This window comes from Lathyrus oleraceus, chromosome 6 (assembly GCF_024323335.1).
Source record: "Lathyrus oleraceus cultivar Zhongwan6 chromosome 6, CAAS_Psat_ZW6_1.0, whole genome shotgun sequence".
Taxonomy (NCBI): domain Eukaryota; kingdom Viridiplantae; phylum Streptophyta; class Magnoliopsida; order Fabales; family Fabaceae; genus Lathyrus; species Lathyrus oleraceus.
This window is the reverse complement of record NC_066584.1, coordinates 66,805,907-66,812,344: the sequence shown is the minus strand read 5'-3', so window position 1 is coordinate 66,812,344 and position 6,438 is coordinate 66,805,907. Positions and strand designations below refer to the sequence as shown.

The window sequence follows — 6,438 nt, the reverse complement described above, 5'->3', positions numbered from 1 at the left end:
AAATTTCTACACAAAATATCAAAATAAGCCCATAAGGGGAAAATGGTCAATTATAAAATATATCAAATTCTAAACATGACCTAAAGTTGATTAGATCCTAATGTTGAATGGTATGATTCTAAATTTAATCAAGGTCTAATTGTCTCTAATTAGAATCTAATCAAACATCCTAATTAAATCTCAAAAAACCTAATTAAAATCCTAACCTCCTAATAAAGATCCTAATATGCTAAAAATAAAAATTTAGATCCTAATTGTCAATTATCAACCTATCTAATATTGTCCTAATTAATCCAATATTCTAAATCCTAATTAAAATCTAAATCCCTAATTCCAATTATTTATAATTACACTAATAAATATAATTAACTAAATGCTCATCTAAACCCTAATGACTAATTGCACACAAACAGACCCACAAATAAGGATGGGCCCAAAACAAATATAGGCCCACACGCTACACCGACCTAACCGAGGGGTGCAGTGAGAAAAAGTTCGCTTGGGCCTTTGTTGTTTAAAGCCCAGCCGAAAAAGGGAGCTAAAAAACGCAAGGCCCATGGACAATCTCCACCTCACAGATGGGGGTGTAGTAGTGAAAGGTAGGTGAACTATTTAAAACACCAATGGGCCTAATAAATTCCATTTTCAATTCTTTTTTTAAAAAGAACATGGGGGTGTATTAAGAATGTTTGGGGCGTGGACAACAATTTATCATGGGCCCTAATACTTAAGCCCAACCTCTTTCTTCTGTTGACTTGTCCAAGTCAACAGATTCAAAATGAATTTCAAAAACGCGCGCTAATTTCTCCTAAGGGATCACCGTCCCTCCGCCTTGAAGCATCGCGCCAGCGTCCGTCGTCGACGCCAGTAATGGCCTAAGCCTAAGATGTTACCACCAATGGAAGCCCTAAGATGAGCTAAACACGGATATGGGGATATGATTGGGAGACGGTCTTTGTGGTGTTCGAATCGAACAGATAAAGGGAAAACCCTAGCTATCTACCGGTTTAATTACATGGCTCATGGTGTGAATCGAACCTTAGTACCATGGGGCTTCGGCTTCCTATCATAGATACTAGACCTTGGCGTGCTTAGAGAAAGAAAAAGACACGAAATGGAAAATGACATACCGGAGAAGATGATCGGAGAATTCGCCGGTAAGTTCCCTGAATCTGGTTCCTTCGTCTTCTTCTCCTTTCTCTGGCTCAGAATGACAGAAGTGACGAACAATGTGGCTTAGCTCAAGCAAAGTTGGAGCTTCAATGTGAAGCTTCAAATGCTTTTGGAATAGAATAAAGCTCTGGTGAGGGTGAGGAAATAGGTTGCAGAGAGATTCAATTCGTGCAAATGGCCAAGGGTCCCCAAATGATGATGATGAATGTGATTAAGTAGGCATTAGGTTTGGATTGAGCTAGGTTTGGAGTTAGGATTGGATTCAGTTGGGGAAGGCCTGGAGTTAGTTAATGTTGACTCCCTGAGTTAGTAGTTAACTCAGTTAGTTGGGATTAGTTAATGAAATTTGTTAGTTGGTTAGCTTATGCGTTGTTAATTGATTGATGACAGGATAAGACATGTTAAGGCTTCAAGTTGAATGGTCTTGAAGCTTGAGTGATGACCTGCTGAACAGGTTCACTCCAAGACACCAATTGAAACTTGCTAGTTAGCTTAGGAAATGTTGTATTATGGGTTAGTGTTGCTGTTATGCATTGCAGTTTGTAATTCAGTTTGGATGATACTTAGCACTTTTTGTATTTAGTTTTATGAGTCTTTGCAATTAGGTTCGATAGGTTAGGATTTAGCTTGGCCTATGGTGGATGCTTTGCTGTGAATGATTCTAGTTTTGTCAATTTCATGCTTGGTTTCAATGCACCCTGGCCTTGTTTGATTTGTTGAGTGGTTTGTATTGTGATATGTTCCATTGCAGGTTTATGTATTGTTGCATAATGGATGTTCAAATGGTGGTGCAGGTTACTAGTTTTGGTTGATGCATGATGCTTGACAATTCCAACTTGGCATTCAGATGGAAGCAAAACAGTGCAAGTTGGTTGATTGATCAAGATGGATTGCTTCCCTTATGCTGCAGAGTTATTGAATTTAAAATGGTGAGTTGAATTGTTATGCTCCTCTTAAGTTTGTGTTCATTGCTCGGTTGTCTTTGAATGTTGTAGATTTTTTTGGGATGTTGCAGCATTAGGTTGTTGCAGGATTGACTTGCAGCATTTCCAACTTGCCTGCTGCAGATTTGTTGTGGTTTGTTTGATGTTTGCCTTACTATAGCTTGTTAGCCTTGTACTCATGTCTGACAGTGTCAAGCTGGACGCAAAGTTTTTGTGGTGTGTAGAATGGTTTGTAGAAAATGGTAGGTTAGCTCATGATATGTTTGGTATTGTAGGTCCATGACTAGTGTGTATGGCTTGCTGCATTTTTGACTTGGTCTGAGTGTTTCATGTTAATGTTTCCGAGTTTTGTATGCTGCAGGTGGGATGCTAGGCATGTATAGCCCATGGGAAGCATGCATTGGCTCATGGTGAAATAGAATTGTGGCTTGGCACATGGAATATTCTGCTTGCAGGTTTTGGTCAGTTTGGTATTACTGCAAGATTGCATGTATTTATTCATGTTTCATTGCACCTCTGACATGGTTCTGCATGTGTGTTTGGTTATGGTTTAGAACTGAGTTTGAAGCAGGTAAGGCTCATGAGTTGCAAATGGTTATTGTATGATTCAGGTGATGCTGCAAAAATATGGTTGTTCTTATTGTATTGCAAACACTTTCCATGATTTTACCCTGAACTGTAATAGACTGTTGGGATTTGTTGAAACAATGTGTTATTCAAATGCAGGTTTTGAGGTTGAGTTGAGGACCTCACCTGGACTTCTCTTGGCTTCAACAGGTTGGCTTGTTATTATGTTGGCTGAGTGATAAATGAATCATTTGGTTGAGGTTAGTTGTAGTTAGGATTGTTAGCTTTGTTAGTGTAATGAGCTGCTACTGTTAGGTTCGGTTAGTTGGAGCCTGGTTTTTGTAAGTTGGTATGTTAACATATGCCATGTCCCTGCTGCAATGGGGTTGCTGCTTGTTGGTGTTGATGTAGCTACCATTTGCGATGGACTGAACTGTTTAGATGCTAGCTCATAACTGTTATGTGCATGGTTTGATAGTTCAGTGGTCATGGCTTGCTGACAAATTTCCAAGGCATGTTGTTTCTTATTGCATTACTGCAAGTTTGTATATGATGAACATGATTATGGTATGCTTAACATGGCTGTTTACTGAACTTCCAGTGTTGTTGCTTGCTGCAGGTTGCATCATAATTCTTGGTTGGCTCAAGGCAAGGCAATGATATGTAGCAAGTTTTGTGTGAGAGTGTCGTGGCTTCCATTCATGTTCTATGATGAATCTAAGTCCATTGCAGTGCTAATTGCAGGTTTATCAAGGCATGTGGATTGGCATAGCAGCAAGGTGAGGATATGGTCATGGTTTCAAGGCAATGTTGCATATCATGAAAAACAAACCAAAACTTGATGCAAATGATGGCTTTGGTTCATGGACACATTAATCATGGCATTGAAATGAGAGATTAGGATGAAGTGAATAGGATCGAGTTTAGGGGATGTGAGTTGACTTTGGTCAAAGTTGACCAAATAGTCAATTGTTGACCAAAGTCAACACTTTGGTCAAAGTTGCCAAAATTTGTGAAATTTCATGTAATGGAAATCTTATTGCTTTGTAATGGAATTTGAAGTCTTTTTTTTTTAAATGAAATGGATTTGGTATGGAATTGAATCTTGAATATAATGGATAAAAATTGGTTTGGAAATGGTCTTGAATGAATGTGACTTAATCTTGAATGGTCATGATTGAAATGAACTAAGCATATGACTTTGGGTGAACATGAATGACTAGGATAATCCCATGACCAAAGATCCATGAACCCAACACTAGGTATTGAAATGGCATGAAGTAGACTTAGATGGCCTCAACACGAATGAACCAAATACAAAGAGTTATGATGGGCAATGACCAAGCATACAATGGATGATGAATTGGGTGGAACTAGGGTTTGGAGACCATCTAGATGAAACATCAAGTTGTAAGATACCTTTAAACCAAATCCTCCTTGGTTGGGGTTATTTGAGGCATGTTGAAGCTTTGAATCAATCAAGATGCTTCACAAACAAACCCAAAGCTTCATGACCAAATCTTTAAGCATTAGGGTTAGAGAGCTTTGAGGATTTCCTGGTTATTTCTCTATTGAACCCATACCTCCATCATCAAGAGATTACGGTTTTGGAGGGCCCCGAGCTTTGGTGCAAGTCCAAGTCACACCTTCCAAGTTAATACACAAGCAAACCCTAGCTCCACATGCCAAGCATTTGGAATCCATGGTAATCCCTTGAGGGAATGAATGGTGCTTATGCATGAGTTATTAATGTATGCAACTGAACCCTAGTCAAGTGGTTGGTAGGAGATATGGAAAAAATGGGGAGGCAAATTTAGGGGTACAACACGTGGAAATAAGGTTTCTCTAGACAATAGGATTGTTCATGAGATATCCTCTTTTGAGGATTTAAAATCTATATTCCCGCGTGATCTCTTTTGTTTTCACCTTGTAAGGTCAATCAACCATATTTGTAGCGCCTTTTTGGGCCACTTAATGAATTTCGTCATGTTTGGATATGGATTTATTGTAGCATAGGTTTATATTTCTTTAAATATTTCCCATTAACTCTCAAAACCCTGTGATCCATACCAAGCCCTTGGATCTCATAAGCGTTGTTGGTAAATGTTCGAATTATTTGAAATGGACCCTCCTATTTTGGCAACCATTTTCCTAGAGTTAGATATCTTTGATCCATAGGCAGGATCACTTTCCAAACATAATCATACACTACAAAAGTTTTTTCTCTTACCCTTTTGTTGTATACTTTAGCCAAACGCTCTTTCTGTCATGCCAGTGTTTCCATCGCAGCCAACCTTTCTTCGTCCAAATCGACCAGTTCATCAAACATAAGCTCCCAGTATTGTTCCGACTGAAGATCATTCTGGCGTTGTACTTTGAAGGACTGCAAACAAATTTCTACTAACAATATGGAATCGTGCCCAAATGTTAGTCGAAAAGGCGTCAAATTTGTTGCCTCCTTTGGGGACGTTCGACAAGCCCATAGGATTTGATCCAAAGTCTTGTGCCAATTTTTTGGCTTTTTGAAAACATGCTTTCTAAATAGACTTATTATTACTTTGTTTTCTGCTTCGACCTGGCCATTTACTTGTGCATAATAAGGCGTGGAAGTGACAAACCTAAAACCCGTTTCGGCAGCAATGCATCTTTTGTCCCACACACACCGAACCTAGATATGTCGTAAACTGTCTCTTGATCTACTTTCACCAGAGGGGCAACTTTGATCCACTTAGTGAAGTAGTCTATCCCGACCAGGATGAATTTTTGTTGCTTCGATGAGGCTGGTTGAATCTCACCAATCACATTTAACACCCACCCCCTAAAAGGTCATGGCTTGATAATCACATGCAACTCACTCGCTGGCACGTGTTGAACGTCTGCATGCATCTGGCATTCTTGGCATCCCTTGGCGAACTCGATACAATCCTTCAACATACTGGGCCAATAAACGCCTTGTCGGAACAACAATCATTTCATCTTGTGGCCTGCCTGGTGCGCGCCACATGCTCCACTATGCATCTCAGATATGGCCAAATATGCTTATGTATTTCCCAGACACTTAAACAATACTCCTTCTGGTGTTTTCTTCAGCAATTCATTTCATAGCAGCACATAACTCAAAGTTATGTATTTGATTTTCCTGTCAGTGCTTTCGACTGGATTATCTAAGTATTCAAAAATTGGTTTTCTCCAGTCTGATGGTGATGAACTGTTGATAGTGAAAACTTCATGTCCCCAAGGATTCTCAAATTCAAAATCTTCGAGACATTCTTTGTCAAACCCTTCATCACACCTACCATTTCCACCGAGGATATCTTCCCTTAGTGGTGGTGCGTCCGACACCATATTCTCCCGGACTTCAAAAATATCCTGGAATTTTGACTTAGACATCTTGTATCCGGAAGCAGTCTGGGCTAGATCGTTAGCCTTTTGGTTTTCATTTCAAGGCACATGCTTTATGTCGCGACCTCAAAGTACTCCAACAGTTGCGTAGCCATTACAAAATACTTTAACAAATTTTCCTTGATGCATTTGTACTCACATGTTACTTGCTTGATTACCAACTCTGAATCTCCCCTTAACTCGATTCTACTGGCTCCCAACTCTTTCAAGATTCGAAGACTAGTTATCAAGGCCTCGTATTCAACCTCATTGTTAGAACATTTTTCGTTGATCCTGCATTCGAATCTCGTCGGAGCATCCTGTGGGGATAATATTTGCACCCCAACTAATGTTTTGTGTCTGTGACTTGACC

At 39.5% G+C, this 6,438-nt stretch overlaps 1 long non-coding RNA gene across 1 annotated transcript; it reads left to right on the top strand.

Moving 5' to 3' along the window:
• Nucleotides 1-744: 744 nt before the first annotated feature.
• Nucleotides 745-3,192, top strand: LOC127092792 (uncharacterized). The gene is made up of 4 exons (XR_007792285.1): nucleotides 745-1,157; nucleotides 1,968-2,102; nucleotides 2,189-2,359; nucleotides 2,479-3,192. It is a non-coding gene; the product is annotated as an uncharacterized LOC127092792 (long non-coding RNA).
• Nucleotides 3,193-6,438: the final 3,246 nt, after the last annotated feature.